The following is a 27,841-nucleotide window of genomic DNA, read 5'->3' on the forward strand; positions in this document are numbered from 1 at the left end:
TTGACATCCATCTGGATCCGGGGAGTAGAGAGGAAGCAGTTTTGGAGTCTGCTTTTTCACAAGTCTTGAGCAACCGCAGCTGTGAGTTGCATCAACCTGGGGCTGTCAGGTTTGCTGGAGCTTCACCTCCACTCTGCAAGGGTTTCTGCACCCCAAAACACAACTATCTGAATCACTTATTATCTATGTGAACACCTCCACGTCTTCCTTCAAAAACAATCTGATAACGAGCATGTATGCAATTTCCCAGGCTAACACTGAGGCTAGTGATCAGCTGCAAATTGCTAGGTAAGATGTTCCTTGGCAGAGGCTGGTGGGAAAGTGCTTTTCTAAATAATGAGGTATCCCAAGCAGAGGTGAAATGCCAGCAAAAACAGTGTGTCCCCAGAGACTCCAGCCTCCAGCCTGAGCTGTTGCTTTCTTGTGTGTATCTCAGAGGCATGTGGTTGTTGTTCCTTTAATTATTAATCCTTGCATTGACGTATTCAAATGTACATGGGCTTCTAAAGGATGCTGTGATGTGAAAAATGAAGAATAAATTTCCTTTTCTCCCTTAAAACTTGTCTCAATCCCATGACCAATTTTATTGCTGTTCCACTTAATTTTAAATATAACAAGAAACATTAAGGCTTTCAATTAAAAGATCCCTTCCTTGAGATACTGGAAAGTAGGCTGAAGTATAGACCACATGCAATATTTTTCATTGGGATGATGTGTGCTATATCTGATTTCCAGGTCAGATGCCTTGGCTGCACCTTGCATTTACTATATCTGGTTTGGTCGACCTGGAAGTCAACAGTGAGGGGCAAATAAACCTCAGCATGATGACACCCTTGATTCTAGGATTTTTTGGCATTTGACTGTGAAATATTGCTCTCTCTCCTTTTCTTTATAATGGGCTGAGCTATGGCCATGACACAGAAGGTCTTCCTTCTGCAATGAGCTCAAAGCCCCTCATTTGCCACTATTTCAGTGTTGGGTCCATTGGACGCTGTGAAGTGTGAAGTTTGGTTCATTGAAGGTTTTGTCACGTCTTCTTTTCTCCAACACCCTAAATCTTGCACTTGACCTCATCTGGTCCTGTCTCTGCAGGACAACAAGTCTCCTGGAAAGCCTGCAGCTAGGGAGATATTTAATCTCAAGCAGAAATCAGTGTTTGCAGGTATTTGCATTACCAAGGTGCTGGCAGCGCTAGACCCAGCTGAGCTTGAGAGGTTGCAGCATTGCTTGGTCGGCATGATAGCAGCTGGCAGCTTGTTTTACTTCTGGTGGGTTGCTGCTTTCTTAATGGAAGCAGCATCACTTTGATTTTATTATCTACAGGATGTTAGAGGATAGCTTCTCATGACTCTGTGGAAAACAGCGGGTTTCTGAGGATGAGATGAAAAGATAGAGCTGGGTATTATAGCAACGTGTAAAGAGCACCAAGGCAAAGGCATTTCAGGTGAGAGGAGCTGCTAGACTGGATCAGACCCTGAGTCCATTTACCTTTCCCAGAGCACCCAGACTCTGCAGCAAGCAGGGACACTGCTAGCCCCTGCATGGGGCATCTCTCTTATTTATGCCAGCTCAGCCATCCTTCCCCAAACCCTTGGGTCTGACTGCAGTTAGGGAGGGTGGGAAGGGAGAAGAGGCAGGGAGATCACATGCAATCCAAGCAGTAGGGCTGCAGAAAACCCATCAGCCAGATGCAGAGCTGTGCAGTATAGTGTCCAAAAACCACATCATGTTGCTGCTAAATTCCTTCTCTGACCCAAACCGTGTGTCTGCCTGGAAAGCCAGGGATGGCCGACCACACAGGCAAGCTGACTCTTCTGCTCTCAAGCCAAATAGTGTTAACTTTTGTCATTACTGCATGTTTTTGATGCATCAGGATGCATCTTGTCTCTCTACACCACATTTTTCTGGAGGCCAAAACATCTTCTCACTCCCATAGGTTTCAAGGCTGGAAGACCCCATTGCTTCTTCTCTCATTCAGTTTCCCACAACACAGACTAGAGAATTTCATTGATATAACGTATTGCTACAGGACAGCCATGCTGGCTGGAGACCCTAAATCAGATTTAATTAATTCATAATCCAAGGATGCATCTATATGATAACCCTTTTTCTGCTGACATGGAAGCAGGATTCAGTGTATATGCTCTGGGCAGACAACAGACTCTCAAAGTGCAATATTGTGTTAGGCCAAGAAAATAGCCATATGCATTTGCAATTAATCACACAAATTACAGCCCTTTAATAAAGATAAAAAGCAAAGAGAATAAAATATGCTGGAAACCTATTGGCAGAGTTTTGGTCTCCTGAATTCAAATGCAAAGCTTTGAAAACCCTGTTTGCTTTCACCAAGTGTCACAAGGGATTATTTAGAACTTCAAAAGGAATTTGGAAACAAAAAAAAAACCCCCTAGTTAAACATGGAGGAACTGATGCTTAATCTTCTTTTGCATATCTGCCCCCAGTCTCTCCTTTTGCTGACTTTCCAAATCCCTCTTGGACATTGATGTCCAAGCTCAGGCCATGGAGAAAGTTCTCATCCATCTCTCAGGATAAAGGGATACTTAACTAATTTAATCACAAATTATTCTTATTACCCAGATTTGCAAATGAAACTAGATTCATGCCACATGGATGTGCATGTGTCCATCTGTCTCAACAGTTTCTGCATCCCTGGAAGAAATGTAGCTATATTCAGCAGGGTCATGCCCAGCTTTGGCCTGACCCTGATAGACGCCAGGCTGTTCTCCAAGAAGACAGCCCTTCAAAAGGTGCAAATCTGGCAAAAAAACTTCACCTGGGCTCACAAGACAGAAATCAGCAGATCACTAAGCGTTACTAGACCTAGTGCAAAGGGATACAATGAAGACATAAAATAACAGTATCCGTGCTCCAGCTAATGGCTGTTCAAAATTTGAAATGAAAAAAGGGATTTTTTTTTGTTTCTGCAGTTAGTGGGTGATATTTTGTGCAAGACATGATGACAGCAAGGTCTTAGCAGAACCCAGGGAAGGACTGCTTGCAGGCGAATGATGGGAATCCCTACTTCCACTGGCAAATACTTTGAAAGAAAAATGTGAAGGAGACCTAAATCATCCAGCTTCAGGACATAAATCAGCCTTTAACTAACAGTGGAAATAGAAGAAACCTTATTGATGGGCTGGTTTAAGTTTTCAAAATGTAAAAGAAAAATTAGGAAACTGTTTGCTGACAGTTTTAATAACTGCTTCTCATTTTATGACTGTTCCTAGATTTAGTCTAAGAAAAAGCTAAGGTCATAGAGCCAGTGCATCCACTCATTTAACTGTCCATCCTTCTTCACTAAAAATAATTTTGCATACATAGACCAACTCAAACTCAATTTTATACTGGAGCAGAGATCTCAATGATCTGCTCTTCCAGCAGGTTTCATGACAACTGGCTGGATAAGAGAGAAAGCCCAAAATAATGTCCATAAGAGGAAGAAGCAAATCAACTCTGCCACATACTTACCTACTGTCCAGCCCAACACATAGCTCCAAAACAGCAGCAGTACATGGTGCTACCTGCCCTGCCAAACTGGTGGGGGATAAAGGCAGGAGCTGGGAGTACTGGGCAAAGCATTTAAGGTCATAAGGCCATAGGAAAGCAGGTCCTGTTGATTCTGCTGTTCACAGAGTTATTTAACTGCTTTTTTCACCTTTGACTGAATTAGAGACACAGTTGGAAAATTTTCAAGTTGCCTTGAATCAGGAAAACATTCAAATAAAACCCACCAAGGCTCAGTCCATGCAATCTGGTCTACTCCTGAGTATGACCTCTCTGCGTAACACCTGCAGGACTGGATAGATTTGCAGGGCTTATCCATCATGGCAATTCCTACCTGCCAACCTGCACCGTGGCTACAACATGATCACCATCCCTTTATTGCTCAAAGCCAGGCTTTGCCTACAGGAGGGGAAAGCCAAAGAGAACCTCTGCAAAGAGCCCACAATGTCTTATCCGCAATGCATGTTTCATACCATTGTGGTCATTTTGTTCTCTTCTGCTCTTTCAGGAGGACACAGAGCAGCCTGCACCCATATGTATGATGGAGCAAGCAACAAAACGCTGGTTTTGTTACAAGACCCCAACAGCCACCTCTCCCTTTGTGTGGTTTTACCATGTGCTGTTTCACCAGCTCTCCATCTAGTGTGGCCAAACCCAGCTCTTGAGCAGTTCTTGCCCAGCTCCAGAAACCTTGTCCTGGGGCCACCAGTCCTGCTGGGTGGCCCTAGGGGTGCCACATGGACCCAGCCCTGGCACAGACAATGTGAACCTTCAGCGTTACAGACATCAAACTCAGCCCTTGGGAGCCCAGCCACTGTCATCTCCATCTGAGCTAAATCACATATGAAAAGGATATGGGAAATAGCACTTTCCATGTTTTCATGGCAGCTCCCTGCTTTCCAGCCCACCAAGAGCCAGGAAAAAGGGCTGGCAACATGCTGGGACAGGAGATAAGTGGTAAATAGGTGCTTAGATGTTTGTACATGGTAGCAGCACCTGCTCAGGAATGGGGTTCCTCCACCAGCATGGGGACCTGGTCTCAACACCCTACCCTGGCTATGTGAAAGTGTTCCCTGAGAGGATGAGAAAGTTTGGATCCCCTCTTCCTAAGAGCAGAGAAACATGTCCTGACAACCAGGGGACCTTTCAAGAACTTTCCAGTCCCTTTGTGGTTGCTCTCCACTGTGATTTTGGATGGATATTGGAGTGCCGGGTGCCGCAGCAGAGGATGCTGTGCCCGCAGGCTGCTGCCTGCTCTGTAAAACCCCGCTCGGCATTTCAAGAGCCACAAAGCACTCGCAGCCACTAATTGGGTTTTTATGAGCTCCTGTGCTGCTCTCATAGGAGTGACTCGGAGGGCTGAGCAAAAGAGTCATTAAGCAATTCTTTGAAGTGTAGCTATTATTACCTAGAATGCTAAGCATGATTTAATGCTACCAAATTGTATAACCTGCATCTGGCTGCATGCTACGCAACCTGTGTTTGCTTCTTTACATGCAGCTGGCATGTGAGTGTGCGCAAGAGAAGGAGGAGGAAGAGTTTGACCTGTGCTTGAATATTTAGGTCCCACAGGGAGCTGAGACATTTGCTTAAAATAAAAGCACCAGTAAATGATCCTGCCAGTGATGTCAAACTGCACATTTGCAGCTGGAGGAATGCATCTTTCCCCACTCTCCCCTAGCAGATGTTGCAGGCCTCGGGGTGAGGTCCCCACTCCAAAGATGCTGCCAGGAGCAGCGTGGCTCCTTACCTTGGCTTTCTGTCTCCATGGCAATGGTTCTGCGTCATCCTTTTAGCACAGCAACTTCAATCTATGCAAAATCTGGCCTCATTTTGGGATCCCAGGGTGGAAACAAGTGCAGTGAGTTCTCCTCACTGTCGCATGCTGGGTGGAAGGTGCTGTCCCACTGGGATGGCTGTCACATCGGGTGCACATCCAGCACTCATGCATGGGAGGGATGGACAAACCCTGCTGTTCAAGGTGGTCTGTGGTGCCCAGCAGAAGGGCTGCGAAGTCACCTCCAGCATCACCTACCTTTGCCCCATGGCATGGTGGATGAGCCAAGCTGAGGAGGGGTTTTGTCACCCTGCCATCTCATCCTGTGCAAAGAGCAGTGCCTGACGCTCCCTGCCAGTGGGGTCTGGGCTGGCGTTTCAGGCTGCTTTTCAGTTCTTTGAGCCCTGTAGATCTGAACCCTGGAGAAGGGACGCGTCACCAAAAAATACCAGTTGCAACTGGTGTTTACCTCACACAAAGAAACCCTCAAATGCAAAGGCAAAACACCAGAGGCCTGCCTGACTTGCATGCTAAGGAAAGCCCAGAGGCTGTTCAATGGGCTGTGCCGTGCAAGGACCTCTGGGCACTTGTGCTGCCCCTTCCCTATGGCTCTGCCTGGGGTTGCTCCAGGCAGGGGTGGGTCCCTCCTGCTCTGGCACCTGCTGGGAGGTGCAGAGGAGCTTCTCAGCACAGCTGAGAAAGTGCACAGCAGTGACAGGGATGGTATGATGCTCTCTCAATTTTGTACCTGTTGTGCAGGCAGGTGCGGCATCCACATTCATCTGCCTCGATTCATATGTTAATGCAGTCCCCAGAGCAGAGGAGATGTCCTGAGTGTCTGCTTGGGGAAAAAAGAAAAAAAAAAAAAAAAAGCTAAAACCACAAGATTGGGAGGAAGACCTTATTAAGGGCTCTTGGATGGAAGCGGGGAGAGAAGAGAAATGCATTGCATTTATTTGAAACAGCCATCAGTGACCACTGTGGCTGCCCCAGACTCCATCCATCACCAGGATGCTGCTGCCCCATGCCTGTGTCCTTTCCTAAATCACATCCCCTCAATCACCAGAGCGATTTTTTTCGAACGCATTTTAGATTAAAATGAAAGAGTAAGAGATTCTCCCTCCTAAACCCTCGTTTTGGGTTAATCTTGTATTTATACTAAATGTGAATGAAGCAAATAATTGAAGGACTAGGGCACGGCACAACTAATATCATCATACAGAGCTTCCCATTAGCATATGTGGGATTACAACAGTTCAATTTGGTCCTGGAGAGCAAAGATTAACCCTTCACGTAGCCCTTACCTCCTCATCAGGCTCCTGGGAAACCTCTCTGTTGGCTGCCCCTCACCGGCCATCCCCTGTGCTGGAGGAGAGGCATGAGGAAAGCAGCCCAGACCTCCTTTCTGGGGTGAAGAAGGAATTGAAGGGTGCTGGTGGGTCCTGAATGTGAGCAGATGGGGCAATAGGATGGGAATACACTTAAATGACCTGGGGAGAACAGACAGGTGACATGCTGCCCCAGTGCCACCCTTTGCTTAGCCACTGACCTTCTGGCCACGTTGCAGCCACCTGGGAGCTCTTCAGGGCTGCAGGGTGTAAGAGGACCTGTTCTGCAAGAGAAAAGCCTTTGAACATACATTGACTCATGGTTTTTGGTAGAGGAGCTGGTCAGAAGAGACCATCCAAGCAGGGACAGCCCCTGCTATAGAGCCAGGTGGGTTGCCTGGGCAGAGGAGATTGGAGAATGGACCTTCGCCATGAAGCTCCTCCAGTCTGGTCCCAGACTGCCACCCTGAAGAAATATCTGAAAGGATACTAAAGTCAAAAGGGATGCTGGAGGTGATGGGGGTGAGAGGGCACAGGGACAGCATGGTGGTGATAAGGCAGGAGGTGGGAGACCCACATGATAGCCTCATTCCTGTGTGCATGGTCAGCCATAGCCATTCTTTTCCAGCCCACTCCCACGGCACAGGCTGAGCCAAAATGCTTGAGCCAGGCTCGCCTGAACTACATCTGTGGGGCCATCGTGCAGGAGCTGGGGGAGGGCCTGGGGGCTTTTTTCCATATGGATTTACAGGCGCATGCATGAGCATCCATGGTGCATGAGCACATCTTTCCTTACAGGAAATCCCCCCAGGTAGGAGGGCACTTAGGAATAATCCCCTGGCCTTTTCCACAAGCAGAGGCGGGCAGGGGGGTTGCACTATGGTCCCCTCCCCGAAGGATTATCTGACGAGACGTCTGCAAGGCAATCCTCACAAGCATGTCCTCCCCAGAAGCATTTTTCCTCCTGTGGTTGTTCAGCAAGTGACTGAAGGCCTCAGGATTTTGCCCACAAATAATATAAAACAGGTGCAGGAATAGGAGCGGGTTGCCAGCTCCATTACTCCTTTATAGCTCCTGGCAGTTGCAGAAGCAGCCTGGCTTTACACAATGCAGGACTGTGGCATGCTAAAAATGCAAACCCTGTCCTACAGGGCTTATTTGGATTGCAGGAATCCTTGAGTTCAAAGGAAAAGAGGCAGCACACACCTCTGCCAGGTTACCTGCCATCAGGCCGTTACACCAGTGCAGTCCTGTGCCACAGAAATGCTAACTTGCACAGTAACCCCTTGATCTATGGGAAACACATTTTCCAGGTAGAACTGACAGTGGAAATTTCTGGGGAGTAGTCCTGTTCCAGTTTCCCATATGTACTCACTCTCAGTTGTGATCGTTTTATTATTTTTATAGTTGCACTTGGTATTAATCCATTAATGATATCGCTGTAACATGGTGATCGCTACTTGGAGTGCATGCTGGCAGCACCGTGGGACTCCCTGTTACCTGCACAACTTCCATAGCATAATTAAGGGTCAAGAAAAGCTGCTCTGACTCTCCAGCCTTGTCCTCTTGCTGGCACCAGCCAGAGAAGTCCTCTCAGCCACATCCTCAGCATTACCAACCACAGAAACACCTTTGCTCTACCCCACCTCTGCCTGAGATTCACACTGGTGCACAACTAGTAAAGGTGGAGGGCACCGGTTTCTCCAGTTTAAGGGAAAAGGATTGAAGTGGTGGCATATCATACATGAGCTCAGCAGTTAAGAAAAAGAAAACTTTGGAAGAAATGAAGGGAAAACAAATCCCAAACCCAGGGTTGTTGCAGCGATTGACACCCCGAGCAATGCACAGGCTTCTAATGAAACCAGACTGAGGGCAGCAGGTGCAGAGGACAGTCCGACTGCCAGCAGTGATCCCGAGCTGGTGGGATGGTGCTCAGGGAAGGCTGCTGAGGACACCTTGCTTCACCTCTGCCTGTCAGTGCTGCCTGCTTTTTCCAGCTAAATTTGGGATGTTTCCTCACCCCCACCCTGTGCTCCCTTTTCATGCTTTTTGTGCAGATAAAGCTGAGCACCCAGAGGTGCCCTCAGGGGTGGATGTCTCCATGGACAGTCCCTCCATGACACCCTTCCTATCAGGTCTCCTGCGGACATGGTGCCACAGCTTGGTTTTGGAGCAGAAGTGCCCCTCCTGAAAAGCTTTTGCTGGAGTAGGCAGCAGTTGCAGGCAGCTGGCTCAGCAGAGAGGAGATGGGACATAAAGGCACAGGGCAGGAAAGAACCTCACAAGCCCAGAGGGATTTGGCTAACCCAGCTCAGGACAGCACACTGCAAGGGAGCAGGGTGATCCAGGGTGGCGAGATGAGCAGGAGCTGTCACAGGTTGAGGGCTGCAGTTTGTGCCCTCACCGTGGGATAGAGCCTGCAGCCACACCAGGGCCGGTGGCTGTGCTAAACCTGCTGTGATGTGATCAGCCCCGGGGGGAAGAAGCCCTGTACCACCTCTCCCCTAAACGAGACACGCATCTCCAGGTGTGAGCACAAATGCTGCCTACATGCAAAAAAACCCTAGATCCTGGCTGACTGCTGTTGGGTCTGTCCGCGTTTCCCAGCGCATCATGCAGTGCCCTCTGGTGCACGCTCAAGCGAGGGAGGTTTTGGGTTTGCAACAGTTTCCCACTTCAAACATTATTTCAAAGCCAATTCAACTCTCACTTCACTTAAATTGCAAAAAAACCTAACCCAAAGGGTTGGGTTTTTTTTGCGGGAGCCCAACGCATTTAAGATGGGTCTTTTCCAAAATGATAGAAGCTATTCAGCATTAAAAAAATAGCTATGTCATAATATTTCTCATATGACTGATGGCATTACAGGTGCTGATAGAGCATTAGACATGACATCACACATTTCTATTATTTAAAGGGACAAAGTCAAGTTAAAATTAACAGTCCCACCTGCTCATTCAGCAATATGAGACAGGGTAACAAATCCAGCTTCAGTAAAATTGCTCTTGACTTCTGTCAAAGTGATGTGATTTTTTCAAATATGTATAATCTCCTTTTCCATTATATTAGGACTGGAGAGAGACACAGTGTCAAAATCCAGATTGAAATGATCAAGCCATAACAGAGATGGCAAGAGCTTATCAGCTGGGGCTGTTGTTCAGCCGATAGCATGCCTCCAAGAGTGGAAGGCAGCGGGGAGCTGTGCCCTGTTGCTCCCAGGCTCTGCCCCAGCACCCCCAAACCTCCTCAACACCCACATCTGGCTGAAAGTCCTCCCCTGGAAAAGCCTCAGGGGAGTGGGGAAAAAACCCACAGCATTTCTTGCCTGACTCCAGAAATCTTCTCTGATTTCTGGAGTTAGCAGCAAGAAGCTCCAGGGATGCTCAGGCTTGGCAGCATACTGTCAGTTAGAGTCCAGGTTATAAAGCGTAATGAGCCAAAGTGAGCATGACTATTTGATGGGAAGGAGGTATAAGAGTAAGTGACCAGGCTGCTCAGCCCACTGAAGCGCTTAATGCCACGAGGAAAATACTTAGCACCTAAAATGAAAAGGGACCAGAATCTGAAGATGCCAGGAGAGTTAGAAAAGAAAACTTGCCATGGAGGGTCCAGGTAAAGAGAAATAAAGATGCAAGTAGAGACATTAAGTGGCATTTTCAAAAGTGGTTTAGGAAGCCTAAATTCCATTTTATGCAGGACTGAAATTTCCATTGGCTGCCAGTGAGGTCTAAGCTATGGGGGTCCTGACTTGAAAGATATTTAAACACATAAAATACAATCGTGAGCTCAGGGGCTGCAAGTTATTCACTATGAAGGAGTCCCTTGGTGTGACCAGAATCTTTAAAAGCCTCTGGCCAGACTGATGCAGATCGATTCAACCTCTGTCCCAGGAGCCTCAACCATTTCAGAAATGGGGTTTGGGACAGCCTGATAACTTTGCCCAAAATCCCGTTTCTACCAGTGAACATCACTGAGAGTTTGAAAACCACTCCAATTTACTCTGAGCCACTAACAAAAGCCCAGGCCAGTCTGGGCAGTGGCTGCCCTTATAGCTTGTAAACAGAGTCCAGAAACAATGAACAGGGATCCAAGAAGGACTTAAAGGTAGGAGGCTGCAGACATTGACTCATATAACATGAAAAAGGAGAATAAACCAATGGCAGGGAGGACCCAGGCCCTGCCCAGAGGATGTGTGTGTACCATGTTTATCAGGGAGGCGGATGTGCACTATGGGGCAATGCAAGATCAGAGCTGACTGGCACAGTAATAACAGCAGAGAAGATGTTTAGTGAGCACAAAAGAGATGGGTGGCTGGACACAGCCACTTTGTTACTGTGATTCACAAAATGGGTGTCCAGGGTGTGATCCAAGCACAGCTCCTTGCTTCCGAGACCCATCTGTTATTTCTCCATCAGTAAATCAGCCTCATAGGAGAGGCTGTCTGATAATGCTGCCTAAATCCCAGCAAAGAGGTACAGATAAACCCCTCCAGTGCCCCCTTTTTTTTTTTCCTCATAAGTATTCCTGCTGTCAAGGAAGTTTATTCTGATCCATTTGATCTCCCCTTAGTCATCCAGCCCAGGACACAGGTAGCTCTGGAAGCAGAGGCTCTACATTTCACTCAAATTTGCATTTCCATTCATCCAGACATTTTCTTCTCTGAATGATCCACTGGCCCATCAGCTAGAAAATGCATGAAGCACCCACAGGGTTTTTTGTCCAGCAACGTCCATCAGTGACAGTCCCACATCGCCCATTCTTCCAAAGCCACTTGCACCCAGCTTAGCTCAGTGTCAGCATCCCTGGAAACTCCACACCAAGGTCCTAATGGGATGCTTCTGGCTGTAACAGCCATGTTTCCAAACATGCCCTCTTGAATGTGACACCCCAGTGGGTTATTAAGTCCCTTTCCAAAAATCTACTGGAGACGCTCCAGCATTGCCCTCATTGTGTTCAGCTGGGTGTCTTGCCGGTAGGTGAAACCACCCTCAGGCACCACATATTGAGCAGCCCAAAACACTTGATCATGAATTTCCTCAGGAGTCTCCATCACCCAGAGACAGAAACAGTGCAACATAAAGAGGGTCATGGAGGGCAAAAATAAGCAGAGAAAAAGAGTCAGATATGACTCAGCTACAGGTCTTCAGGATTTGGGCCAGCTCTTACTTGGAGCTGTCTCAGAGCATTTCTCCACCTTGTCCTGGTCCCTGCCAAAGCTTTATTTTCTCGTACCAGAAATACAAAATGAACAGAGAAGCTCTAGAGGACTGAGGCACTTGCACACACCATGAATGCACTTCGTAAATCCTTGTGTGGCTAAGATGTTTGAAGCTGGAGGGAGGAATTGAAGGGTGGTTTATTCCATTCTTATTCACCTGGTCTCAAAACAACTTTCTTTGTAGCCATAAGGCTTCCTTGCATCCTCCTTTCTGTCTTTGGGATACTGAGGAGCCAGATCTAGGGGGCAAAATGAGAAATATGCCTTCTCCTGACATTTCCTCTACCAGACACCAAACAAACCATCTCAAAACTTCAAGGTTTTATCTTCACACTTTTGCAGGTGGTGTCCTGTTGGGAAATTCATGGTGTACCTGGACAGCCTGAGGTGAGGTCTCGATGTGCCAGGCTCTCCACAAACACATGAGAAACGATGACCTTCATCTGAACAACTCCCACTCTGTGGTTACAGAGCCAAGACTTCTAGGGACATGATGGGTAAAGCTCAGTCCCGCAGGCACTGAGCTCATCAGACAAGCCAGCAGTCTCCCTTCCCTCTCCTCTGCAAAACTTAATATTTTCTTGCCTTCAGGTGAGACTATAACATCTCAAGCACATAATTCCCATCAGTCATGGATGATGTGGCTGCAGCCCTAAGCTGTTACTCTGGGAATGGTGTTCATGATTCAGCCACAACTTCTGGTGTGAAGCTGGACAAGTCTAAAAACCTTTATGTCTCAGTCTGCCACCTGCAAAAGCAGGACAGTTGAGGACTGGTTTTCTCCAGGTCTTTGCTATTCTTCTATATTAAAAATTGTAAACTGCCATGGCCAGGGATAGTTCAGACAATCAAACTGCCTCTAGGCTTTTCCCTGATGCAAATAAATACTTCTGTTATGGCTATGGTAATCAAAAGCTCAATAACGCTGACACAACATCAATAACAGTGCCTTAAGTGAATGAATGTTACAATCTGGGGTCTTTGAACAGTCATTCCTTATGGCAAAGCTTTCAGGTTTAACGTACTCCTATAAAAAAGCCTCAGTGAGGACCCTCAGCAACTTGTAAACAGGCTGATAGTAGCTGGTAGCCATCAGTGACTTGCAGAATTACCTGGGTTGTCACATGTTTGGGAGCAGCAGATATACCTGACAATTCTCCTTTGAGAGGTAAAAGAAAAATGTCAAAACACCCCATTTGATCCCATCTAGCTCTGTTATTAGAAATGCAAAGAAAGTAACCAGATGCATGCAGGTACCACCAGGATGATTTATATTATTACTTCCACAATTATTATTAGAGCTGAAAGGATCCTTAGACACAGCAAGACCATTATAGAATAAAATATGAACATAAATTGCAGAGGAAGGCAAAATAATTCAAGTAATAAGTGAAAACACATAGTGCACAAGAAAATACTATAATCCAACAGTGACTTTCAGTGCTGTAAAACTGGAAGACTTCCATAGGAAGAAAACCAAGGAGCACCCATTTAGGAGAGCATCCATAACACTGAAGTGTTTCTGTGAGCTTTAAAACAGGCAGCAGAAAGCAATTCTGCCTGCACAACTGATTTTGGGGGAGAGCTGGGTGGGAAATGCTGAGACTGGGGTATCGCAGGCGAGGAGACATCATCTCTGGGTCTCTGCTGGAGACAGGAGTATGAGCTAGGTGGAGCCAGCTCTGGGCTGACTCACTCAGCCTCAGGGCAGAGCCAGGAGCGATGCAAGCTTGCCCCTCCAACCTCTTCCAAATTCAGGGTGCTCACTGAGGTCCCAGTTACAGCAAGGGGAGCTGCCTGGGGAGTCCTTATTTCAAAAGCTCCAACGAAAACATCTACACATATCTTACCTCTGTTTTCTGCACTTTGGTGCTCTCCAAACTTGCTGGGCTCCTGCTTGGTCCAGGGACCATAGTGATTTTCCCCACATCATGTCCAGATTTTGCTTATTAACCAGTGTGGATGGGGCTTGAAGAAAGCTCTCCCCTTAAGCCTCGTGAAGCAGCAGCTCCACCTGGGTCATTAAAGTACATCCCCATGGCCTGAGAAGATGCTGCAAACCAGCTGCAGGCTTTGCAATGCTGACACCCAAACATGCACAGAGGAAAGGTCACCACAGCATCTTACCTTGCTCCAGCTTTTCATTCCACCTGAAGCACAGCAGATTCGAGGCTGCAGCAGGCTCAACACAAGGTCCTGATGGCTCAGGAAAGGAGAAACACTCACAGCAGAGATGAAAGAGTAAAGGGCTGGGACTTGTCATGCCTGCAGCACAAAGTTTGCCGTGGTTATAGGTACAATGAGTCTATAGAGCAAGATGCTAAAAAGGAGTGTAAATGAAGTATTGGCCAAGAGCTGTGGGAGTCCCAGGTGGAGAAAAGCACAATTTTCTCTTCACAGTGAAGGTCTCTGAAGAATTACTGTCATCCCCAATAATCTCTTTACTATTAATGGTGTGGCACTTCAAATGATGGGACAGGAGTGCCTCATGGTATTTTAAGGATCATGCAGAGCAATTTCTTGTTCTCCTACGGGATTTATTCTTCTCCTCCTGTTTCCAAGCAGCAGCAATCACAGTGGTCTGTCTGTCAGGGTTATGCTAGCAGGTTTTACAGCTGCCACAAGAAATCAGAAAAGGATGCAGATGTTGGACACCATTTCCTGAGGGCGCTAATGACTTAGCTGTCATCCCCTCTACCTCCACCGCTGTCAGTGGTGTTGGTGGAGGATAATGAGCTATCATGCAAAGAGCACCTGTGAGGAGGTTGGAGGCTATTTATGGTTGGGTTTTGCTCTTCCCAGCTTCTTTATACCCCTACATGGAGCTGGAAGGGTTTGGTCCTGTTTTAAGCTGTATTTTTCACAGCAGCCCTCCAACTCTCACCTACCAGTGAGGATGCTGTGGGGTGGGGGAAGAAGGTGGTCTTGCTTCTTCCTGGGGTTCAGATGGCTCCCCTGGAACTCATAAAGAGCAGGTGCAGAAATCCCACTTGGTTATACCTGAAAAAGGCAAGCTGCACTTTAGTCACAGCTCTTGCAACGCAGGCTTAAGGCTGCTGAGTTCATAGCAAAACAAGTTGTCCTCCTAGTTGAGTTCAAGCATGATGAACCTCTTTCAAAGCAGGGAAGACTCACATTTTCTCTTGATTTTTCATAACTGTTATTTCAGATGCAGATAGGAGGACTACATTTGGTAGGAGATGAAGTTAACATCAAGCAGTCCCTAAACCCTTGTCTGAGTTCAGAAATACAATCTCACGTGGTGCTGTGGAGGCCCAGCTGTCCAGTGTAAGACATTTACAACAGCTTCTTTGTTGGGAAGAAAGTTCCTCTCTTCACTACCACGTACGAGCAAGACTTTTTTTTTAATCTTAGACTGTATCAGAGTTTTTTCTCTCTTCCCTTGTTTTGTTGGTTGGATTTCAGGGAACTTGACAGTGTGAGGTTATCAGCAAAGTTTTCTAAGCGTATTGATATGATGCTGAGGGACAGGTCAACATGAGGTTATCAGTTTAGCCTTTCCACGTTGGCTGGTCTAACAGGGCAAGGCAGAGGACTCCGCAGTCAGTTTCTGGATCTTGGGACCTCTAAGTAGATCTTTGGTCATTGGCTCTGTTGCTACTGTTGGCTTCACGTCAAAGCACAGACTTGGGTGGATTATGGGATCAGCTGCATTAGTTTCCCAGAAGGGTGGGTCATTTCTGAAACAGCTGGATTTCTCAGGAGCTGCAGGCAATCTCTACACATAAGGACACAGGGCTATATTGTGAAGCAATATAGGCATTTTGCTTCTTGGTACGGTGAAGATGGCAGTGGCATGCATGGGCAGGATTCCTGGAGAACTAATCTCCCAGCCAGGCACCAATATAAGCCTCTGTATTTCAAACAACATCCACCAACCTCTGATGTGAAGTTCACAGGCAGATATTCAATGTGCAATATGTACACCATGTGCATTTGAAAATCTGACCTTTCTGGGTTTAATGGGTTTTTCACAAAGAAATGAAGCCAAGGACAAAAGGAAAGGTTTTGTTTCAAGCAAAGATACAGAAAAATGTGAACTTTCCAAAGCTGCTGGCATTTGTCAAATTGCAGTGAGAAGAATGAAGTACAGTGACTAAGCCTGACTCCTTCCTCCAGCATTACAATTATAAACAAATCGCTCCTGTTTTCTCACCATTCTCTTTCTGTATCTGGAATTTTTTTGTTGCTGATATTTTCCTGTGACTTTAACTGGAGTGCTACTTCGCCAGGTAACACACAGCTTCCAAAACTCTCTGCGATGCTGAGCTTTGAGACCACTGTGAAATCCATGTCAGAGGAGCGATGAGCATTATCACTAGGGGATTTGCATTTTTAATCAAGGACCAGAGCTCATCCTGAAGGGGAAGCTCTGGCCAAGCCATGAGTGCAGCCTGTCTGCTTTTGGGACCTGGGTTTTGGAGGTGAGTTTAATTTTATCATCATTAATTTCTGCAGTACATGCTGTACCTGCTTCTCTGGAATGGTGGAGCTGGTACCTCAAATTCACACCCAGGAAAAGCACCAGAACTCACCCGTTCTACAAAGAACTGTGCAAAGACTACAGGTGGAACCCATGCCCACCTGGTGCTCCTGAACTGCTCAATGCACTCAGCCAGCATTTGCAAAATAAAGGTAAAGATGTACTATGCCACCATCCTTTCCTAGAGAAAAAGGTTGCTGAGGAACTACTCAATAATTAATGCAGTCTCTTAACTCCACTTAACTTGTATCATTAATATTTACAGCCAAGAGAAGACAGGTCGTGGAGTGGAGCCATGCAGAGACCAGACAACCCAGGCCAGGGATGCTTTCCTGGTGCCATGCTGAGATGCACAAACTGAGAGAGGAGTGCTTGGCAAACACAGCCTGTGGCCAGCCCACCACCAAAATGCAGACTCAGCTGTAAAGGTCCTGGAGGGAGCAAGACCCATGGATCCAAGAGGCCATGCCCCAAAGCACATCTCCCACGTCAGGGGCCCTGTTGTGCATCATCCACTGGCAAAGGGGCTTCAGTATCAGAGGGGTTTGGGAAAGCTTAACAGGGTGGTCAGGGAGGGGGAAGAAAGCAGACACAGTTATTGCAGCTGTTTTCTCACTACCCAGCTTGCATACCGTCATTGCAAACAAAGGCCTTTCTCCCAAAGCCTGGTTATAGTGTTAAAGGTTTAACATCAGCAGAATAAATCAATAGCCATTAGACTACCAGAGAGTGCTAAGGTCAGCTGAATTAATCCAGTCTAAGGGCTTTAAAATTTCATAGGAATGGTTTTTTTGACCTGTCCCTCAGCTGTAGCACACTGGGGACACAACTTCCCTTGCAGACCAGGGTGGTGTGATCCAGCAATGTGCTCCCTGGTATCTTGCAGGCAGCAGAAGTCAGAGGCAGGGGGTGGTCAGGGAAAACACCCACCCTCCAACCCCAGCATGACTGCAGACAATACTGCAGGAGCAGCTGTAACCCTTTGGAGATGGGTGATATCAGTATGTAAAGTGTATGAAACATCTGATAACCTGGAGCCACTGTACTAGAGGTTTATGATGACAAAGTAGCTCCTGCACTGTGGTAAGGGATGTGATAATACCCTATAGCTACTTCTACTTGCAGTGCACACCAGATTTACAGGCTCATCTCCAGACATCCCTCCAAAGAGACCAGCTCTGTGCCTTATGGAAGAACAGCCACTGCCACTGCCCCTCCTTCCTCTCCTCGGCCATCAGTTCCTTCCCTGGCACCAAGACCCCATTAGCACAGCCACAGCTCAAGTTATTATCCCATCTTCCCTCCCGTTCAGGTGTTTTTTATTAGACCAGATACCTCCACAGCCCATCAATCCAGAGCAAAAACAGCCATGTGCCACACCAGCTGCACTGTTTGCTCTTGCAGGGGACTAACACACAGTCACCCCCAGCCCCTGCTCCCCTCTTCTATCTTATTTTCAGATGTGCACCTCTTGATCCCTGAGACACTGGCTCACTGCTCTGCCTTGCAAACCTCTTGTGCTGGTCTGTGCCCAGAGGTGTCCATCTGCATCCTCCTTGTGCATGGTCTTTAAGAAGAGGTGACTTTGGGAGCTGTTCCCTGAACCCCTCCTTCTGCACTATACACACAGACACACACACATATATACGTATTTAGATCATTAACTACTGATGAGATTAAGCATTTTCAATTTAGCAAATTTCAAGAGCCTGAGGGCTCTCAGTTCCTTTTGTTTCCCCTCTCCCTTACCACTCTCACAGCTCAAATACCATTTAAAGGAGGTCTGTGCATTGCTGACCTAGCTGGGGGACCTGGCATGTGAAGGGTGCCAAGGAGCCCCAAGCAGCGCTCATCGGAGCTGTAGCTCACTCTGGTATATGCAAAACAACTGCAAATAATATCATTCAACCCAGATTACTGAACCCTCATATCACCCACCCTCCAAGATGTTCCCCAAGGCTCACTTGAATTTTTGCCACAAGGTTTTTAGTTTAGTATTAAGATTTTTTTTTTTAGTTTAGATTTTTTTTCCTTGCAAACATGAAACATGTCCTGATAAATTACATCCATGCTTTTATGGCTCTTCCCCTTGTCTCTCTTATGTATTTTCCCCATTTATGCAACTCTTTCTTTCCCCTCCCTGCTGTCCCTAGGCTTATGCATCATTCATCCCAGCTTACTGTCTTCTTTTAACACAGGCTTCTGGGATATGCATACCTGAGTTCCTTTTTCTCCTTTGGCCTTGCCCTGATTTGCATTTTCCCATCTCTACAGCTGCCTGCAGTCTTGCTGGGAACACTACATCCACGGAAGAACAGAGGGAAGGAGAGCAGTCTCAATGCACCTTTCACCAAACCTTGGAAAATATCCATGTGGTTTTAATGACCAGAGCCTGGTCCCAGGATATCCAGAGGGATAAGCTGCTGCTTAGCAGTGTCCACTGGCATTGACGCATGGGCAGTGGAAGGGGGCAGGACAATATAATGGTGTTAAACATAGTAAAATGCAAGGCTAAATTAGCAGGAGAGCTGCCAGGTAAGTTCCACCAGGCTTTGGGTATGCTCCGATGTTAAGGGAAGATGCTGTGGTAGCTTCACAGCAGCACTGGTGAAGACACTGTGTCCTGCAGCGTGATGCTCGCATCTAAACTCCATAGTTGGTCTTTCCCCAAGCAGCATCTTTGGGAACAGCCACTACAGATGCCATCACTGAACCTGCCAGCTGGATTTTTAACTGTGGTTCAAACACCCGCAGGCCACCGCGGTGTCCTTGGCGTGCCCACCACAGCAGTGTCCATTGCAGCAGGTGCTAATATTTCCACCCTGGATATTTCTACTGCATTTCTCTGTTGTTTGCCAGTTCTCAGCAGGGGACCAGTCAACACGTGGGCACAGCTCTGGGATAGCTAGGTCCCTCCTCTCTTCTCACCCTTTCCTTGTGCTCCCATTCATAGTCACAGTGCAGATTTGCCAGAAAACCTGAGTTCTCCTTTGGTGGCATCTGCCACACTCGCCGCATTACAGCTGACAGCTCAACACACCAGAAAGCTCCCTCAAATTCCCCGAATGTGCTTTCTTCTGAACAAAAATTACTGTCTTGGGTAACATGTACTGAAAGACAAAAGCAAGAATGGAAGTGAAAAGCTTGGGAAAGGCTTTCCAGTCCTTTTGTGAAGGCTCTCAGCTTTCTGTAAGCTACGGAAGCCTGTAAATATCCCATCTCTTGTTTCTGACACTAGTTAAAAGGGTAAAAACCTCGGAGAAATTGCCACCTATACCCAGGGCTGTTAGGAGAGCTCACAGCTGGGGATGTGTCCTCTTGCTGGTAAGAAAGAACAAGAGACAGACATCTTCATCTCCTTTCATGAGGTGCTGGCCCTGGTGACCACAGCAGGTACTATTCTCCAAAGTGCTCACGCCTGCCAAGCAGATTGGACTAGCACATGGCCCGTATTTTCCTATTGGGCCATAAAATTTTAGAGGCAGAGCATGGCAAACTATTGCTGAGGACACATAACAGCTTTTCAGATGTTTTTTGCCTGTGCTGAATGAATTAATGCAGCAGGTCCCTCATTCCAGCAGCTCCTTGGCTTACCAGTAGCTCAGACACCTTGTCCAAGCAAGTCCATAGCTCTTGTGCCTTATAGAGCTGATAAATGCATATATAGGCAGGCATACATAAGTGTAATGTGGCTTTCAACCATTCTTTAGGGTAAGATGTTTATAGCTACTGTTTACCCGCCAGAGTCAGCAGGAACCCCCCACTGTAGCCATGGGTGCTGTGGAGCAGAAGCAGGGCTGAACCAGGGAAAACTATGAGTGAAGACTGGACATGGGGCAACCTAATGCCAAACCACCACTGGAGACCTTATGGGAGTGTTGAACCTTCCCCAGGGTGGAGAGAGACACAAGCGAGATGCCTCTGGAGGCAAATTTGGCCATATCCAATTGCAATTCCCATGCTCTTAGTGGATCAGAAATGCTTGAGCACATCCCAAGCCAACACCGTTGGGCTCCACCCAAGGTTTGACAACCAACCAAAGAAGTGGGGACCCACCCAGCTGTTTCAAAGCACATCTCAGGAGTAAAGCAGGGACAACCAGCCATAATGAAGGACACAGGGAATGCTCCGAGATCCTGGCTGAGGGCTGATCCCACCTGGAGCTCACTTCTGCCTCCAGGCATGGGGTATGCAACCAAGCAGGACCCCAAGCAGGTGATCAGCTCATGGTTCCCTTACTCAGCATTTCCAAAGTGCAGTTCACTTCTGAGAGGATTTCAGATTCAGCTCTTTAAGTAACAAATCAAGGTCTCTCTTTTAAACCTCTATTTAATCACATAATCCTGAGGGAAGACCTCTCTTCCCTTTGGGGAAAGAAAGAGAAGTAAGTTTGCTGAGGGAGACATAATTACTTTATTCCCATATAATTGGATGATATTTGCTGATTAAATATAGAAATCCTTGGGGGAAGTTTGATTTTTTTAATAAAAATTTAAAGAACTTTAAGAAAAAAAAAAAGCAGATACCCCTCCAAAAAGCAAAAGAAACACAAGAAGAGCCAACCAAGAGGCTGGGAAAAAAATAGATCTTCTTCTGGTGACTTTGTGGTGCAAGAAGCAGAGCATGTTTTGCCTTTGCTGGAGGAGGATGCAGGAAGGATTCATAATGACTCCTGTTATGGTCCAATGTGGCAAGGAACTAAACCACCCCCAAAACCCGTCTGGCTGTGGTGGGAACTGAAGGGGCTCAGTACCAGGGAGGCTGTCATTTTGGATGACCTATGGCAAAGCTCAGCTCTTAGATGAAAAAGATCACCAGATATTTTGGGTTGGCAGGTACGTCCAGAGATCTCCAACCCAACCTTCTCCTCAAAGATGGTCAGCTATGTGGTCACACCAGGTTGCTCAGGGCTTTATCCAGGTGGGTCTTGAAACCCTCCAAGGATGGGGGCAGCACAGTTGCACAGAGCCAGAGCTTCCACTCCACCCAAAAACATGGGAGGCTGCAACACTCCCATCTCTCACATTTGCTAACACCAAGGCTGCTGGGGGATGGAATAGCTGCAACTAGCGAGAGTGAGTATGTGTGTGTAAAAACCCTGAGGCACAAGGCAGCTTTGATTACCAGGGCCTCCAAGGAATAGAGAAACACGGAGAATGAGGACCACAAAGCCCACCCAGCACATCCATGTGGGAAGTGTGCTTCACTGATGGCAACAAAGTGCTTTGAAGAGTCTAGATGGAAGATATGAAACAAAAAAACTCCACATAATGTTATCAAAGCAACAGTGAAGCAAATCTGGAAACAGTCTAGAAAATATTAAATACTATTAATATAAAATATTATTGAATATCTAAACAATATTAAGTCTCATTTTCTGTCTCGGACTCTCCTGATTTTTCTATGAATCTTTCTGAGTTTACTCAGCACTACTTATATTTAATATGATTTCAGCACATATATACAAAGGAAGCAGCTTATGTGAGTTTGAAATATGTTTCAAATCTGGAGCAGTTCACTGCTGCCAGTGTTTCTGCAGAACTAATCCTCCATCCATCAGTTAAAATTTGGGATCTCAGTCTACAAAGTTGTTAAGATAGTGAGAAAAACACTTGCACCACTGGTAGCTGCTTTTTATAGGACTCTGAGAACACAAATGGCAATACAAATAGCAATATTTGCATATGTTACTGTTGGGGATTTAATGATAATGAATACGTTGGGCCATTACACATTGCACCCAAGAAAGGAGCATGCAAATGTGTTTCGGCCACAAGCTCACACTGCAGCATCACATCAGCACATCACCTGCAATAAAGACAGCCAAGTGTTGTGACCACTTTGCTGTGTGGAGGAAGCCAGCTGCAAGGAAATCCCAGAAGATTTTTCCCCAAAGCCACTGAGCCCCAGAGCCACCTCCTCTGCTGTCACAATGCCAGCAGCCCTTGCACAGGTGATCCTTGCAAAGCCCCTTCCCTTCTCTTGCTGCAAACTCAGTGGCAGCGATGGCCGACAAAGAGGCATTAGGGACAGCCATGCTGGACAACAGGAGACCAGGATGGGGTATGAGATGTTATGAATGCCCAGCACCTTTCCTTGGTGGCCCTCCATGGCAGTGGTCCCTGGACCATCACCTCCCCAGCACTCCCAGGGCTCCCAGTCCACTCTGCAGACATCCAGATCTCTTGCAGAGACAAGACTTCCAAGACTCAAGTGATTGAGGATAATTTGGTGCCAGGTTTGGGTTAACAGTCTTGCCACAAAGTGATGGCTCAGCTCTCCCAGGTAACAGGATACTCTGTTCCCCTTCCAGCGGTGGAAACAGCTGCAGCGCTGCACCAGCAACATCCCTCCCACAGCCTCAATGAGCCCTGTAAGGAAAACCTGCACAGCATCATTTACAGCAGACATCAAACAGGACCTTTGAAGAGATCAGAGCTTTGCAAGGGTTGTTCAAAAGGGTCTGGATGTTCCCTGTGTTCTCTGTTTAATCTTGGGAGGAGGAGAAACACAAACCCAAGAAGTATCTGTTGCACAGGTGAGCATGGGCAACTGGGGTAAAGCACTGGCCTCGGTCCATCAGGGGTATGGTAAGCAAACGCTTCCCATCCCCTTGCAATAAAACTGATAGCTGAATTAACCCCCCACATCAGCTGCAACTGGGGAAACCCCTGCCCCATCACTCTTCTGTCTCTGCTATGGTCACCTTGGTATGTGCTGACAAAGCCTCTTCTGAAGGCAGCTTAGCACATCATGGGATTGGATTGGGTGCCCAGAAAAGGCTGCCAACACAGACAGAAAATCTACCAACCCTTCCTCACTCCGAAAAGACTAACTATAAAACTAATGTGAGGTCCTGATTAAAAAAAAAAAAAAAAGATTACCTGAGACCACTTCAGAAAGACACAGCTGGCTGTACAGAGCTCATTTGTTTTTTTACTGAAGCTTCACAGGATTACAATTACAAACAATCATCCCTTTGGTGCACTTGGTTATTAGAATATTAGCAGGAAATACATACCTGAGACAGACTGGCCGGAATGAATTTAGGAAAGAGACAGTCACCTACAAATTATTGTCAGAAGCTCAAACTGTCAATATAAACATTGGCAGTTTTGCCTTTTTTTTTTTTTTTTCCCCCACTGGAAGTATTGCTAGTGCTGATGTGTTGCCAGACCCAGAATTTGGGCCAGGTTTTGGAAAAACAGGCAATTTGGCATGCCTGGGCTTTCCTGTAGCTGGTCTGAGGTCAGAGGGGTCCTTAAACCCACACATGCTGGTAGTGTGTCAGGTTGGACGTGCAAGTGCAGGCAGGAAGCCCTGGCCTGAGAGCCTGGCTGCTGCTCAGGGTAAGGGGGATGAAGGCAGTGAGAAGCCCCTGCTGCCATGGGGAAGACCGAGGCATCTCCGGGGGCTCTCAGCATCCTTTAGGGCAATCACTCACAGCCAGGAAAGAAACACCCAGAGCCCAACTTTGCAATCAATTTTCTACAATGAAGGAAAGGAGCACAAGCTACAGAATGCGAGCACCCAGATGGGGCAGAGGGAGGACCAGCAGGATGAGGTGAAGACATGCCAGAGGTGGGAGAGATAAATAAGAGCTTAAATACAGTAACATATATATATATATTTTGCCATTTCTGGAAAGTCAGAGCATGCTTCTGGCAGCTCCGGCCCAACCCACCCTGGAGGGCTGAGGTCATCCAGCCCCTTGCAACGCATCTCCCATCATGCCAGGCTTTAATGGAGGTAAACAAAGGATTCAGGGAAAAGGAGATGAGGGATCAGTAACACACTGTTCCTTGTAGGCCATGGGGTTCTTCACAGTACTGCAACCCCCAGGGAACTGGCCCATGCCAGGACTCCCAGTGGAGACGATCTTTCAGCCTCTACGAGGCCAGAGCAGATCTCAAAAGGATCCCAGCAGTACTTTTTTTTTCTTTGCTCTTGAAATTATAAGATTTATTTTGCTAACATTGTAAAGCACCAGAGCAGTTGCTGCTCTGTTTCATGGCCATTTCCCAGCAGGTTTCCCACTGCCCACCTGCCAGGATTCATTTGCCACCTCTAACCCCACTGCCAGCTGTGGGGCACACCCTCCTCATCTGTCTGCAGCAGAGCCTGGTCTGTCACGGCAGAGCTGCCAGCAGCCCTCACCTCATGGATCCCCAAGAAATGCAGCCAAGGGGCTTCAAAGCCATAGTCACCACTAACCCCGCCAACACAGTTTGTCCACTGTGGCACCGCAGGCAGCACATCCCCATTCCTGGCCCCCCCAGGCTGCAAAACTCACCTCAAGCACCATCCATAAGCAGCGACATCCTTCAGCATCAACTCCCCCATGCTTAAGGATCTACCTTTGAAGCTTAAAACCAACCTACTTCAATTTGGGCAGCCTCAGTAGCTTTTATAACCTTCCTGAGCACCCTGCCTGAGTCCCTCCCTCCTGCTGTCCTTACAGCAAACCTGGTCTACCTGTAGAGGAATCACCTGCTGCTGGTTTTCCTCCTCCAGAGCTCTTTGCCAGCCACATTGCTGCTTCCACACAGCAGTATGGCCCTCGCAGCTGTGGGAAATACCCTGTAACACTGACCTGAAAGAGCACAAATTGCAGAAAGTGGAGGTTTTATGAAAATATCTACAGGGACTGAATGGGTTTTGCTGTTGGCCATGTCTACCTTTATTGTGGTGCATGAGGGTACAGGTGGAGATGGATGCACCTGCAGTGCAGGTAGAGATGGACACTCTCTGCTGCTTTCCAGAAGCACTCTCAAGAAGCCATGGTGGGCTGCTGGTGAAGCAGCAAACACCTTGAAGCCATGGATAAACATATCTTCTTCCAATAGATTTGATATTGCCAGCTGCCATAGGAGTGCATATCCCTGGAGTTTGGGCTAAGCATGGGTCTTCCATACCTGGCAAGGACTGTGGAAGCACCAAGCATAATGCTTCCAGCTATGCACACCACACTCACTGTGAGTCTTCCCAAAATCTTTTGGAAAATATAAAGAAGGAAAAACATGTCAAGAAGTGAAAACACGGGAATAACCTGTTCTTAAGCCCCAGCACAGAATGCAGCAGAGCAAGCCCCAATCTCCTGAGGAGGTTCTGCCTGCAGCAGTGTGATCAAAGCTGTCCATCCCAGCAGGGACGACTGTGGGACCCAACTCCCATTTACTCTTTTCACATTTTCCCTTTTAAAATAATAGGCAGCAGATCTTGCTCCCTTTAGGTACACCCAGGATGAGCACAGCATCACAGGCTGGCAGCCTGACAGCAGGCACAGACAACCTGCAGCAAAGCCAGGGCAGGGAGGGGTGCTCCATCCCCACTGAGACCCCAGCCAGATGTTATCCCTTATTTTGTTAAGTGAAACTTGCTGCATTCTTATGGGGCTGTTGAAAAAAAACACATCGTGTCCACTCCTTGTCTTTAAGTTCACACTAACCACCACACTGAGGCTGATGGGACCTCTCTCATCCTCTTTCCAAGGGAAGGGGCAGACCCAAAGGGAGTGAAGGGGGAAAATATGTGGTGTCCCCATCAACTCTCCAGCCATAACCCCCTTTGCAGAGAGCTCCAGGACCACAGGAAACCCAGGAACAAGGTGATCCCCCATGCATGAGGAGGGCTTTGCCCCAAGCATGGTCTCTCTTTGCAAGGTGAGCCCCAAAACCACTGCAGACTTAATCATGGAGGGGCCATCTCCATGAGATGAACAAATTGGTTTAGTTACAGGGAATCTGAGCAACCAGCTTTGTCCCTGACATTTTAAAAGTAGCCATAAATGGTGATTACCTTGGCACACTCCACTGAGTGATGCATGGTGCCTGCAGCAAAGGAAGTGACAACATTGATTTTAGCTGCATGTTTTCACACTGCATTACACAACCGCGTGCCAAAGCTACACTGCTTCTCTGGTGCTCTCTGCTCCAGCGGTATTTGTTGTGGCCGGGAGACATTCATCATTGCTTCCTCAAACCAGGAGGCATGTTTTTGTGCTTCATTTTGAGCAGCTTTGATTCTGTTCTCCCAGCCCATGAGTTTTTTCATCTTATTTTCTCCCTGTCTTGCCAAGGAGGCAGGGTAAGCAAGGTGCTGGGTGTGCACCTGGCAGCCAACCACGGTCAACCCACCACACACATCCATGCACATTTGCTCCTTTTCCAAGTGGGCATTTGCAGACCTTCTAGAAACTGTGTGCTCCCCCGGGTACAGTGGGCAGCTTGGCATTGGACATAGCTCCCACAGGATGGGGGCTTTTGTCCCCGCCATGGCCCCAAGTGCTCTGCTTGGCCACTGCATGGGGCCATGCATGTAGCTGCATGCCACCACCCTGAGATGTCACAGGAGTGCCCGGGCTTCAAGACCTCACCGGGACTGGAGATCGTCGGCTCCATCCCCCATCCCTCTGAGTGAGGCTCAAGTCGAAAAAGCTGGACAATAACATCAATTTCTGTGGCCTTGCTTTCTCGCTGCTCTTTCTCCATGGTGTTTAGCAGCTTTTGTAGCTTACTCATTTAAAGAAACCAAAAAGCTTGGTTCTGAGCAGACGTTGAGAGAGCAGCGGCGCAGGTATTTTGGCACTACCCGCGTAAGCTGAGCTGAGCTCAGAGCAGCTTTTCTTGTAATGCTATAAGCCTGCCACCAAAGAACAATATTTTATTATTAGCGTGCTAATGCCACAATCCAGCATTTTGCAGCCTCAGCTCCTGCCTGCAGAGCTCACCGCTGGTTTTCCTTCCGAATTAATCTGGAGAGTAGATATCCATAATATGTGGATGATATACTGTGTCATTCACAGGGTGGTCTGCTGGAGGAGACCAAAGCATGTTAGAAATCCCGCCGGGAACCCCACGTTAGGCTGAAATATGCCACACAGCATCAATCTCATGCAAAGGTTTTGAAGTGGATTTTTATTTATTAGCTCCCTGGCAAGGACCATGCAGCCTCAGTGCAACAAAACCCACTGTTACCACATGCTGGAGAGGATAAGTCTGTTATAACCTATATCACCCTGATGCTGCAAGCACAGCCCACCACACTGGTGAATGCCCCACCAGCCCCTGCTAAGGTTGGACCATGGCTGGGGGGAAAAACAGACCTTGGCATGCAGCGGTTCACAGGCAGAGGGCAGGACATTAATCAGAAATGGAAAATATGGGTTAAGGTTTTACATGCCCAGCCTGCACCTGGGCAAGAAGCAAAATAAAAGGAGAAAAGTCCAAGTTAAACCCGCAGGCTCAAAAAAAAGTGTCTTCACTTCTCTGGCTTGCAACCATAGATCAGAGCCAGTGATGGATACCTGGGAAGAGCCATCCCCAGTCCGGAGGGGCTGGAGCCAGGATGGAAGCCCCTGGCTCCCCAAAACCCAAAGGGCACTTTGATGTGCCATCAGTGTCCATCCCCTAAGGGGAAGGGGAAAGCAGAATCTGAAGCCAAAGATTTGTCCCAAAGTGGCAAACATAAACTGTAAGCCACAACTATTG

Source organism: Pelecanus crispus, chromosome 12 (assembly GCF_030463565.1).
Source record: "Pelecanus crispus isolate bPelCri1 chromosome 12, bPelCri1.pri, whole genome shotgun sequence".
NCBI lineage: Eukaryota > Metazoa > Chordata > Aves > Pelecaniformes > Pelecanidae > Pelecanus > Pelecanus crispus.